The sequence below is a fragment of the Pelodiscus sinensis genome, chromosome 4, assembly GCF_052426305.1.
Source record: "Pelodiscus sinensis isolate ZL-2025 chromosome 4, ASM5242630v1, whole genome shotgun sequence".
NCBI lineage: Eukaryota > Metazoa > Chordata > Testudines > Trionychidae > Pelodiscus > Pelodiscus sinensis.
Genome location: NC_143055.1, coordinates 123,477,097 through 123,490,036, shown reverse-complemented (window position 1 = coordinate 123,490,036; position 12,940 = coordinate 123,477,097). Strand labels below are relative to the sequence as shown.

At 46.6% G+C, this 12,940-nt stretch overlaps 1 long non-coding RNA gene across 35 annotated transcripts; it reads left to right on the top strand.

The window, feature by feature from the left end:
• The first annotated feature begins 808 nt into the window (after positions 1–808).
• LOC102463111 (uncharacterized) lies at positions 809–6,185 on the top strand. 35 transcript variants are annotated; one of them, XR_012904014.2, is made up of 7 exons: positions 1,418–1,600; positions 2,002–2,924; positions 3,334–3,417; positions 3,513–3,696; positions 3,801–3,894; positions 4,162–4,985; positions 5,797–6,185. It is a non-coding gene; the product is annotated as an uncharacterized LOC102463111 (long non-coding RNA). The 35 variants fall into 35 exon arrangements; XR_012904005.2 differs by having other exon boundaries at positions 2,002–3,208; XR_012904008.2 differs by having other exon boundaries at positions 1,420–1,600; positions 2,002–2,071; positions 2,134–2,215; positions 2,417–3,696.
• The last annotated feature ends 6,755 nt before the right edge of the window (positions 6,186–12,940 follow it).

Genomic DNA, 12,940 nt, shown 5'->3' with positions numbered 1-12,940 from the left:
GACGAGAGAGAGAGTTTGCCAGAATGATCCGTTTTAGTTTAAGGAAGCCAACAAAGAACAAAGGTAAAGAATGCCAGAGGTTTCGCAGCACATGATTCACTAATCACAGTTACTTCAAACTGTGGCTCAGGGAGGGCAACAGCACTAGGTCAGAGCCTGTAACATGGGGCTAGAATCAAAAAACCACAACATGAGTCAGGCCCTGCTACAAAGCAGATGCCTGCTTACAACTTCACTGCTCCGTGTGCAAACTTGGCAAGAATATGGCTGGTTTTACGAAAACACAGGCTTTCTCAAGTAGAACTAGGCTCTAGCTAGTCACTATACACATCCCAGGAGGGTACCACAAGAATATGCTGATACAAAGCTATGATATAAACATACACGCCCTGAAAAGGGGAAAGGGACACACGGACTCCTCCTAGAGAGAAGTTCAAGACAGCAGGGTAAAAGTTGGAGATGTTTTGTTTGAACCAACAGGTACAAAGCATGGGGTAATATGTAACTTGTTTGTCTCAGTGTATGAAGGAGGGGTCTCAGAAGGTACGTCTTTGTCTGGGGGGGCAGTGGAGAGTCCTGCTGCTGACTGAGCAGGTCCATTGGCATAGGTATACAAGTATTCATGTCCCTACAGGGCCTGGAGGGTACTAGTACTATGCTTTGTCAGCAATAAACCTGGCCAGGGCACTTTTGCCCATCTAAAGAAGCCTTTTAGGCAGTTTGATCTGCTGAGCTGGCTCCCTGCCCAGAGCTGCACCAATACAACTCCCACATGCATCCAACAGCACGTGTCATTTAATCAAACTCCCAGCAACCAGGGAAGGGTAGTGTCATGGTTCTGGTATCCACCCATCTACAGCAAACCCTGAAACCCCTGGCTGGTGGCACATTCTGCAGTGATCAGCCTATCTCGTAAGAGGGAGGGTTCCACATAGCGCTGACGGGCACAAAGCCGTGAGATCCAGCCGACGCGGTTAGTGCTGAGAGGGGCTGGGCATTCTCAGCTCCCACTGGTTTCTGAGCAAGATGCTGGAACTCAGCCCTGCTCAGAATAGGCCAATTGTGAGGGAAGTGGAACATTCCGCCGTAAGGGCAGCACCCTAGACAAACAGAGACCGAGACAAGCGGTGGAGGGATTCCTGATGTCAGCGTTCACAGGTGAGGGCTGCCTCTCACCCCATCCAAATCACAGGTAAGAAACCAGACAAGACCCTGGAACAAACAGCCCAACTGCTGACTGAAGCGTGGTGACTCATTCAATGGTTTGCAGAGCCAGACAGAGCCCTTTTCCCCACTAGCTCCCTTGGCGGGGACTTGGCGCTGGTCATTTTGCTCACACTGCCCAAATGAGGAGGGGGTGACAATGACCACAGCTCAGCTGTGATGCAGTGATTATTGGGTCAGTCACCAAGGGCTGCAGCATTTCACACTAGGACATCATCCAGAGCACATGGCTAATGTCTAGGTCTCAGGACAGGGACCAGGGCAAAGAAATAGCATCTTCTGGGACCCACCGACTTCCTACAAAATGGAAGGCGAGACACAGAAGGACAAAGAACAGAGTTCTGGTGAGGAGGAAGGAAAGGCAGGGACAAGGCTGGTAGGTAGAGTGAGGTATCTATAAGGGTGGAGAGGGGAAATTGAAGTTAAGCAGATAGAAACATCAGGGAACTGTGGAAGGGAGAGAGAGGAGAAAGGAGGAGAGATAAGAGGGAGATATAAGAATGGGGGAAGAGGATACAGTAGAAGAGAAAGGAGGAGACACACCGAAGAAGTAGATAGGAGTGAGATCCTTGGCTGATGTCTTTAGCATTAGGTAGAATCTAATTGCCTTTGCCAAAATATAAGCAACACAGCCAGCTGTAACGACTAGGGCTTAATAACACAGGCATTTGTACTATCCAAAGAGGAAAGGGTGCAAGTGGCCATAGCTGAGAGGTGGCATCGGATTTCAAAAGATGACATTGCAGTTACCTGTTTCTGCTGATTTGATCCTTGCAGCTCCTCCGTCAGAAGCTCAGATTGTACCAATTAAGAAGTAAGATGAGAAGCTGACTGTTCCTTTCAAGAGGTAAGTGATTCACGTCCTCATAGCAATGGAGTGGAAATGAACTAAACTGACTGTACTTTCAGGTGAAGGAAGTGAATCTATCCTCTGCTGTTAAAGGTTGCTAGCAAGTTTTGTAAAACTAAAGCAAAGGAAAGCTGCTGAAAGGTTAGAGAATTCTCTACTTGTTCTAGACAACGATAAGGAAAGTGTTATTTATAACTACTTGATTTTTAAACAAGAAATTGGTTGTATGGAGAGAAAAAATAAACCAATACAGCAGCTCTTCACCCAGAAGGTATGCATTTTACTCAATGTAACAACATTAATCTAATGACACACAATTTACATTTGTTGCCTGACAAATAGGTCTTTTCAGCGGGTCATGGATGACAGGTGACTGCAGTTTACAAGAAGTTTACCTGATCTAGCTAATCCATTATTTTCAGGAGGTAAGAAATACAACACACCTTCCCATAACAGTTAATGGCGCTGGTCATATTTTGAGGAAGAAAAAAAACCCCAGTAACTGATGAAATCTACATCTCTCTAAAGAGCACAAAAAGTGGCTGTACTGAATAAAACAAAAATACCTGGGGGCTACCTATCCAGCTGTAAGGACAGCAGATGGTAATTATAACTAGAGATCATATTGCCTCATTTTTCCTTCCGATAATGCTGTTGGTTGTTCTTGCAAGGAGGTAACAGTGATGTTATTTCAAAGAAAAAGTGAAATCACAGCATGAAAATCAATGTTAACTTTCTCTTACATTTTCAGAGATAAGTTGGTCCACTCCAATTCTGCAGGATTGATCATTGTTGCTTACTTATGAAAGGTCAAGTAAAGAGAAGTGGAACTGATCATTACTATCAAGAGGTAAGGAATGCACCGCCTCATGGCCCAGGGCCAGAAATAAAAGGCTCCATTTCTATTTTCAGGTGAAATGAAGGTCTTGCTGTTCCAGGCAGGAAGGTTAGAGGCTGCTGAATTTAAGGATAAAGTCAGACAAGTTACTATGCCTGCCCAGAGGGTAGAAAAGCAACTTTTCCTTCTAGATCAGAAAAAGAAAAGCAGCCAATTTTGTTCTTCAAGTTTTAACCCATGTAGCTGGCTATACTTGTAAGAATCAAAGCCATGCGGCAAAACACCATGACAAGTGGGTGAGCATTGAAAAGTCACTAGAATCCTAATGATCTGGTTGCTAAGGAACCATCTCCATCAAAGACTCTACATAGGAGGTACTGAGTAATAATAATAAAATTCTCTCAAATGTTGATGATTGCAGGCTTTCCTAAATCGAGATATGAACAGACTAGGTGGCCATTCCTACCAGGAAGAAGTGCGGGAAAGTGGCTGTCTTTGGCAAGAGGTAAGGAAGGTCTGACTCCAGATAGCCATGTGCACATCAAACAGTGTTGATTTTACTTTTAGGAAGAATAATTGCTTTTGACCTTACTTGTCAAGGGGAGAGTGTATAAAGCAGACTCAGACTTAAAGCAGTATGGATAGACTTGCCAGCTGCCAATCACTTGACGAAATAACAGCACCTTGGAATTGGAATCTAGGAACAGAGGGTCAGTCACTTTGAATGGTTTGGCTAGTTGCAAATTTGAATGTGAAGCAAGTCAGCAGCACGTCACAGACAGAGGTGAGCATTTGGGTTTCCTTGATTCTCAGGTGAATCTGGTGCTAAAGGAACATTTGCAGAGTGAATAAATTGATCAATCTGGCACACATTGATTGTTACCGCAGATCGCATATGTCTGGATGGAAGGAGATGAGATGACCATTGTGTTCTAGAAGGGACTGATGCAATAGGAATGAGCTGGACCAGGCCTATCAATTGGTAAGAAAAACAAAATAAAACAAAAACGACCCGTTTTTAACATTGAAATGGAAATGGATGGCTCCTCTCATACTTTCAGGTGGGGAAAATGTAGCTAATGTGAAATCTGAGGGTAGCAAAAATGCCAGTTGTCATGACTGGGCTTAATAACACAGGCATTTGTACTATCCAAAGAGGAAAGGGTGCAAGTGGCCATAGCTGAGAGGTGGCATCGGATTTCAAAAGATGACATTGCAGATACATATTCTGCTGATTTGATCCTTGCAGCTCCTCTGTCAGAAGCTCACATTGTTCCAATTAAGAAGTAAGACGAGAAGCTGACTGTTCCTTTCAAGAGGTAAGTGATTCACATCCTGGTAGCAATGGAGTGGAAACTAACTAAACTGACTGTACTTTCAGGTGAAGGAAGTGAATCTATCCTCTGCTGTCAAAGGCTGCTAGCAAGTTTTGTAAAACTAAAGCAATGTACAGAACCAAAGCTGTTGAAAGGTTAGAGAATTCTCTACTTGTTCTAGTCAACTATAAGGAAAGTGTTATTTATAACTACTTGATTTTAAACAATAAACTGGTTGTATGGAGAGAAAAAATAAACCAATACAGCAGCTCTTCACCCAGAAGGTATGCATTTTTCTCACTGTTTCAGAATGCAGTTGGAATGAACTGAACCAGGCATATCAATTGGTAAGAAAATCTCCCCAAATGTATTTTTTTTTAACATTCAAGTGGAAATGATCCTCTCATACTTTCTGATTAGGGCAGTGCAGTTCCTACTAACAATAAAGGTGAGAAAACTTCAGGAAGTTCCTAAAAGATCTTTCACTGAAGCCCAGAGGTAAGCAACTCATCTCATAACAATGGTAAAGGAGTTTATGGATTTGGGTTTCCTTTTCAGGTAACAGAAATGCAGCTGATCTGATCTCACAGTGATTGAAAGGTATATGCAGTTACATTATTAGGCATAAAGGAAGACATGGCCAAACCTGCAGAGAACAAAGAAAAGTTGGCTTTCATGACTAAAATGGGCAGACAATGAAGGCAGTCACCATCATTTTTCAATCCAAACAATTCAGCAGATGGTCATTGACAAGAAAGTGAGCATTTGTGGTTCTGTTGTACAAGATACTTTATGATCCATTCCCTTTGGGAACATTTACGGGCATGTAAAACTGATGAGCAACCAAATTACCTGTCAAACTTTGATCCCTTTTAAGGAACTAATTTGTGAAGCTGGTTTGCCATTTCAGGAGATACGCTTTATAAATGCTCAGGATTTTCGAGTATAAATGTATGGATCTGTTCAAGGCCATTCCTATCACCTGGCAGGATAATTGGCTCTCTTAAGATATCAAATCACAGCTACTTCATTCAATAGAGCAACAAAATTGGCTCTGATGAGATGTAAGAGAAGAATTTGGTAAATGCAACATAGTCAGCTCCACAAAATTGCTAACTTACATTGAGTCAGAGGATTTGTTACATCTCAGGGTGCATTAACACTGCACTATAACTTGAAATAATATATGCAATTTGAGCTGCGCAAATTGCATATCTTATTTCAATACCATTTCAACATAGCTTATTTTGTCATTTGGCGCTGTCTACACAGTACCAAATTTCAAAATAAAGTGCTGTTCCAAAACATCCCTTACTCCTCATAGAATGAGGTTTACAGGGATGTCGGAACAGTGAGCCCAAAATAATGGGCTTGCTGTGAAGACATGAGATAGATATTTTGGGATACTTTGGTATCCTGAAATAGTGTTGCAGTGTAGTCCACATAGTCTCAGGGTCCAAGAGGAGCCAAGAATGATAGCTGACACAAGGGGATTCATCTTTATTAGAAGGTGAAGAACCTGCTTATCATTTCTGAGTGCAATTCAGGGGCTTTGGTTGTACTTTCAGATGAAGGAAACGCAGCCAGTGTGGACATTGTTCAAGAAGCCATGCTCAAAAGTTGCATGGGGTACCTATTGGGCCAAGAGGAACAGCTGTTTCCATCTGCTAGGATGCATGCAGAATTGACCTTCATCAGACAAGAGGAAAGCACTGGAGACTGGCTAATACTTGGACACAGAGTGGAGTAGGACAAGGTTTGTAACCATAGTGACTAGTAGGTCCTTGCTCGTATGCACAGGGTGAAACTGATCGCCATATTTGGGGTCGGGAAGGAATTTTCCTCCAGGGCAAATTGGCCAATGACTCTGGAGGTTTTTTGCCTTCCTCTGGGGCATTGAGCAAGGGCCAGCCCTTTGGGCCATTTAGAAACACACAATAAAATCCATCAAAAAGAACTTGTCTCCTTTTGTCATTTGCATTTTCTGTAGACCCATCCTGTGCCCCTCTGCCATGCCCACACTCCCCACAGCAGGGAGCCAGTGCAAGAGAAAATATCCTGCCATCCCCAGAAAGGGAAGTATGTGTAGAATCTCCATCCCTAGAGGTTTTTACGTCCTGGCTTGACAAAGCTCTGGCTGGCACGATTGAGTTGGGGTTGGTCCTGCTTTGGGCAGGGGGCTGGACTCGATGACCTCCCGAGGTCTCTTCCAGCCCTAGGATTCTATGGAAGGGAAATGGCCAGGTGCCGCAGTCCAGAGATAAGCAGGAAGCACAGAGGCACTGTTAACATGGTCTTCTCCTAGCATGCCCTTACAGACCAGGACAGGGCCTTTGGTCTGACACATCCAAGCATTCTGCCATGCTGCTGTGGTCATAAGAGCCCTCTGGGCATGCTACAGATCAGCGGCTCTGGGAGAGGTGATCAGTGTTCCCCTGCCATGGTGAGGTCGCTGCTTCCTGAGGGCCCTAATTGGTCTCAAAAGCTGACATTGACTTCAGCACAAGCTACTCTTTTCTCCAGAGGAAGCCCTTGGGCAGTGGGCATCCAAGAAGCTCTTGCCTTCAACCAACCCTTTTCCAGGAGCTGGGGTCAGAAGCCCCAGTCTGCCCCAGTGGTGCTGTGTTCGCCTCTCTCCGAGTTGCACATTTATATTTAACCTCTGGTTCCTGCTGCCTGTCTATCGCAGTCCGCAGTGTCCACTTCCTGCCCTTCTCCAATCAGCTTCCCAGCCACACACTGAACCCAAACCACAGGGCCACACAGAAAGTGTTGCTGTTTTTGAGTCCCAAATGTCTGTAAACCCAGTTGCTGAACACCATCAGGGGCTTGATCCTCCTTGCAGGAGAGCTGAAAGGGGAAATCAGTAGCACCTTGGGAAAGTGGTTGGAGGGAGAATCAGGTCCCCTGTGGGCAAAGATACGACCACGTGACTTGTAGGTGTCACAGCAGTGCAAGAGGGGACCTAACACTAGATAAGAGCAAAATGGGGGAATGCTGCCGTCTTGGGTTTGCAAAGTCTCTTCTGTTGTGCTTCTGCTTTGGCAAAACAAAACCCAAACCTGGGCTTGAGGTAGGGAGGTTGGATCAGGGTTTTATTTTATTGTAATCCCAGATCCTGGAGAGGTGGTGAAGTGACGGTTCCAGTCCATCTCAGCCTGGCCCTAACATCACGCTGCTGTCTGCACACACCCTGCCTGGGAGGAGCTGGCTGTAAGGGCATAAAACCAACAGTTAAACCTGCCCACTCCTCAGCATGGGACACATTCTGCAACATGGGTGGTCACACTCAGCCCCATTGGCAAACGAAAGAGCTGCTGTCTGTATGGAAAAGAGCAGAGCTGAAGTGTGTGTCAAGGCTTCCACACACACTGCATCCCCAGGCATTAGCCAGGGCCAAGCACCACAAGACATGAAAAGCAGAGCGTGAGTGTGATGGCACAAAGGCATAGGACATTCAGAGGCTGGGCGCCTGCAGCACCCACTGCTTTCAAAGGCAGAAGCAGAAGCTCAGCACGTGGCCAGTGACAGAGGAGATGCGATGGAAGGCGAGTTCTGTCTGTCATCCTAGGCCTGTGTGAGACTGTCCTGCCAAGCAATGCAATGGATCCGTCCCACGGCAGGGCTTCTCCGCAGCTTGCCCGGGGCTCTCAGCCACTGCCAATCTGACAGCGTCCCAAACTGAAACAAATCGTAACATTTTCCAGCTCACTGTCCGCGTCTCAGACTTGTGCTGTCTCCCATCTCAGGGTGAAGGACCTACTTCCGTTACAGCTGCTAGCCACACTACTACGACATACCTCCCCCTTCAGAGAGCCTAGAGTCACACAGACAGGCCTTTTCCCTGACTTGTGAGCACCCCCTCCCTCAGGCTGCTTTCACCCTTAGCCCAAAAGAGACTCCCTTTAGTCCCATACCTATAAAATCACATACAGCTGTATTTACCTAGGGTATGTCTAGACCGCATCCCTCTGTCGGCAGAGGGATGCAGATTAGGCAGGTCGACATTGCAAATGAAGCGGGGATTTAAATATCCTGTGCGTAATTTGCATAAAATGGCTGCCGTTTTTGCCGACTCGGCACTTTGTTGGCAAAACTAGGCAGTCTAGAGGGGGATCTGTCAAGAAAGAAAGCCTTTTTCGACAGATCCTGTAAACCTCCTTGGTTCACAGATGGGTTTATGAAGGGGATGGTTTGATGAGATAACATGATCTTGGTAACTAATTGCGAACAGGTGAGAGCTAACAGAGAGTTTAGAAAGGGAGTTCTCCAGGTAGAGGAGAGGCAGATACAGGACTCTTGAGGGAAGTGTGTGTTGTGTTTGGGGCTTTCCTGCAGTGTGCTGAGCTTGTGTTTGTGAGTGAGGGTTGGTGTGTGTTCTTTTTTTGTTTTTGTTTTTGTTTTTGTTTTTGTTTTTGTTTGTTTGTTTTTTCCCCCTGTTTGTGAGTGAGGCTTTTTTTTTCTCCCCCCTTCCCCTTGATGGAGTTTGTGCTGTGATTGGTAAGTGCTGTGATTGGCAGGTGGAAACTGTTGGCTTCTAATTAAAGTTTGAATTCTAGAAGTCTCTGCTGATTGGCTGAGCCTTGGTAGGGGGAGGCACTCCAGGGCTTTATAAGGCAGTGGGCAAGCGACCAAGGAGCTTGTGAACAGGTGAGTGTTAACAGAGAGTTTAGAGAGGGAGTTCTCCAGGTAAAGGAGAAGCAGATACAGGACTCTTGTGGGAAGTGTGTGTTGTTAGTGGGGCTTTCTTGCTGTGTGCTGAGCTTGTGTTCGTGAGTGAGGGTTGGTGTGTGGTGGTTCTTTTGTTTTTGTTTGTTTGTTTTTCCCCTGTGTTTGTGAGTGAGGCTTTTTTTTTTTCTCCCCACTTCCCCTTTATCCTCTCCCTCCCCTTGATGGAGTTTGTGCTGTGATTGGCTATGATTGGTAGGTGCTGTGATTGGCAGGTGGAAACTGTTGACTTCTAATTAGTTTGAATCCTAGAAGTCTCTGCTGATTGGCTGAGCCTCGGTAGGGGGAGGCACTCCAGGGCTTTATGAGGCATTGGGCAATTGACCAAGGAGCTTGCGAACAGGTGAGTGCTAACAGGGAGTTTAGAGAGGGAGTCGTCACACTTACTACTTTTTGGGAAGAACGGCATTGCACAAGAGGGTTTTTCTTGCGCAAGAAGGGGCAGTGTAGACGCTCCTTCTTGCACAAGAGCCTCTTCTGAAAAAAAATGGTGGCTCATTAGGTATGAAAATGAGGCTCGGTGATATTCCACGCTTAGCCTCATTTGCATATTACTTGCGCAAGAAGCCGTGAGTGTAGACATAGCCTATGAGATCCCCCTCTGGACTGTCTCTTTTTGCCAACAAAGTGCTGAGTCAGCAAAACACGGTGGCCATTTTTTATGCACATTAGGCACGGGATATTTAAATCCCTGCCTCATTTGCAATGTCGATTTGCCTAATCCGATGAAGTTCTAGAGACCGTGACTTGGGGCTAGTTCCTCTGAATGCCAGGCTTAGCCCCAAGTCACAGTCTCTAGAACTTCATCTTCAACCGAGTCCCTGTGGGTGCTCCGCTCAGGTGTCGTTCACCCTCTCACCGTGATCGGAGATTTTTTGGCGAGCAGTGCCACACCTGCACATCCACACTGCTGCCATTTGCCAGTGCACGCATGGCGCAAGCCCCATCGGTTCCTTTTCTACTGTCCTCAGCTGAAGACAGTCAGAGCAATGCTCTTCTTCCTGATAGGAAAAACAAAAGAATACTATAGTTAGTTGAGAGTGTCTTCATAGTTTAGTCAGTTAATGACAGTTTTCAATGTTCGTTATTAAAAAAAAAAAAGGAGAGAGAAATGCCGCGGCAGCTTTTCCTTCAGCATGCCGGGTTCCCCTAGCTTTACGAGATGCGACTCATGTCGGGATTCAATGCTTATCTCTGATGGCCATGCCTCCTGCTTGGAGTCTTTATGGGACTTCAGGTGGAAAAGGAACAAAGGGGGCTCGCCCCGCACTTACACTCGGCAAATGGCAGCAACACAAGACATGGGGTGCGCAGGCGCAGCACCAAAAAATCTCTGATCAGCGGGCATGAGGGCGCACCGAGAGCTGCGTGGAGCACCCACAGGGACACACATCTCGAAGAACCATCATTACTGCACAGGGTGAGTAACTTCTTCCTTGGAGTTCCCTGCACACAGTGTTCCAGGCTCTCCCTCAAGTCACAAGCATTGCGGTCACTAGCCTGATGTTCCACAGACAGCTGCCCCTTCTGTCATTGAAGAGGTAGGTCACACCCTGCAGCCTCCAGTCTTTCTGGGGCACCTCCCTCCTCAGAATGAGAGTCATGAAACAGGTGTCCCATTTCTCCATCTTCAAAGGAACACTGCTTTCACCTGGGCACTTGAGGTTCGCCTTGGGTCACTTGGCCTCCCACTGAACCCAGAGCTCCACATAGGTTAGGGGACCTCTTTTCAGGAACTCTAAATAAACTTCAAGAGTATTAAGTTGTGTCTTCTGGAGACAGGACAGAACTAGTTTTTCAGAGCATTATTTTTGGAAATTCAATTAATAGCCCTTTTTATCGACCAGTCATTATTCCTGTCTGTGCATGAAAAGCTTGTCACTTCTCTCCCCCCAAAAGAAGTGCTACCACAAGCATCAGCTACACATGCAATCCAGAGATGTGATTATTCCTCTGTACTCGGCTCTGGTGAGGCCACATCTGGAGTATTGTGTCCAGCTCTGGGCCCCCAATTACAGGAAGGATGTGGATGCATTGGAGAGGGTCCAGCGGAGGGCAACCAAAATGATTAGGGGGCTTGAGCATATGACCTATGAGGAGAGGCTGAGGGAGTTGGGCCTATTTAGTCTGCAGAAGAGAAGAGTGAGGGGGGATTTGATAGCAGCCTTCAACTTCCTGAAGGGAGGTTCCAAAGAGGGTGGAGAGAGGCTGTTCTCAATGGTGATAGATGGCAGAACAAGGAACAATGGTCTCAAGTTGAGGTGGAAGAGGTCCAGGTTGAATATTAGAAAAAACTATTTCACTAGGAGGGTGGTGAAGCACTGGAATGGGTTACCTAGGGAGGTGGTGGAGTCTCCATCCCTAGAGGTGTTTAAGTCTCTGCTTGACAAAGCCCTGGCTGGGTTGATTTAATTGGGATTGGTCCTGCCTTGGGCAGGGGGCTGGACTTGATGACTTTCTGAGGTCTCTTCCAGCTCTATGATTCTATGCTGCAGAGCTTTCTAGATTCCCCTCGCCACAACCTACTTGGTGCTAAAACTCCCCTTCTGCCTGGGCTGTGAGTCTGCACTCCTTTAAATATCTTCCAGAGATACAGTCTCATCAGCAGCCTATTGGCCAGCCTTGGAGACCAAGTCACTTAGGGTATGTCTACACTACCACCCTAGTTCGAACTAGGGTGGTTAATGTAGGCAACCGAAGTTGCAAATGAAGCCCGGGATTTGAATTTCCCGGGCTTCATTTGCATCTTGCTGGGCACCGCCATTTTTAAATGTCCGCTAGTTCAGACTCTGTGCCCACGGCTACATGCAGCACAGACTATGTAGTTCAGATTAGGCTTCCTATTCCGAACTACCGTTACTCCTTGTGGAATGAGGTGTACCGGTAGTTCGGAAGAGGAAGCCTAATCCGAACTACCTAGTCTGTGCCGCGTGTAGCCGCAGGCACGGACTCCGAACTAGCGGACATTTAAAAATGGCGGCGCCCGGCAAGATGCAAATGAAGCCTGGGAAATTCAAATCCCGGGCTTCATTTGCAACTTCGGTTGCCTACATTAACCACCCTAGTTCGAACTAGGGTGGTAGTGTAGACATACCCTCAATTCCTTGCCTATGAATGATGCTGGATTTAACACACTGCCACGGGGGAGGGGAGTAATGTTCCATCCATTCATGAGCAGAATAAATTTTGTTAACTGCACTGAGGCATGTGCCGATGTGCACTATCCATAGACACACATGCTACCAGCTGTGGGCACTCTGCTAATCAGCTGGGAAGCATTTGAATCTCTCCTGGGTGGCTGCCCAAGTACACAGCTTATAGGGAATGCTGGAGAGAAGCAGTTTCCAAGTTCAAAGTGGCGACACGTCAACGCACAATGCCATTAGGCCTTTTATAGCAGTCTTCTTTGAACACAGGCAGGAATCATTGCTAGCAGAACATCCCTCCCTCCTTCCAATGACTGATACACTGGAACCAGTTTCCTGCATCTGAAGATACTGTAGTAAGATGAGGGCCTGAAACATAAGCCTATGTATCCTAGGTCTGGTAGGAGGTGTAAGGTATAGGCTACAATGGTGAACACTACATGTCTCATGCACTTTGCCTCTGTTTTAGGAATGTCAGTCATCATGGTTCCTGAAACTCTGTGGAACTAGTGGCAGAGACACAGTTACCAGCCCATCCAATGTGTATGCCTGGTGGCCTGCAACCCAGGTGTTGTGCGGCTTTATACAGCCATCTGTTGGTGAAAAGGGAAAGAGCAGCCAATGGTTGCTCCATGAGCCATTTGCCCAGAACCCCAGACACAGACACTCCCCAGAGAGGGACTGTGCTACCAGCTGTCAGCAAACAAGGGAAAACACCACTGGAGAACGCACCTCCTAAGCCAGTGGGCTCCAACCTTTTTATCCACCTCAAACCCAAATACCCTTACCCGGCTTCCTTCCCCGCTTCTCTGAGGCCCCGCCCCTGCTCCACCCCTTC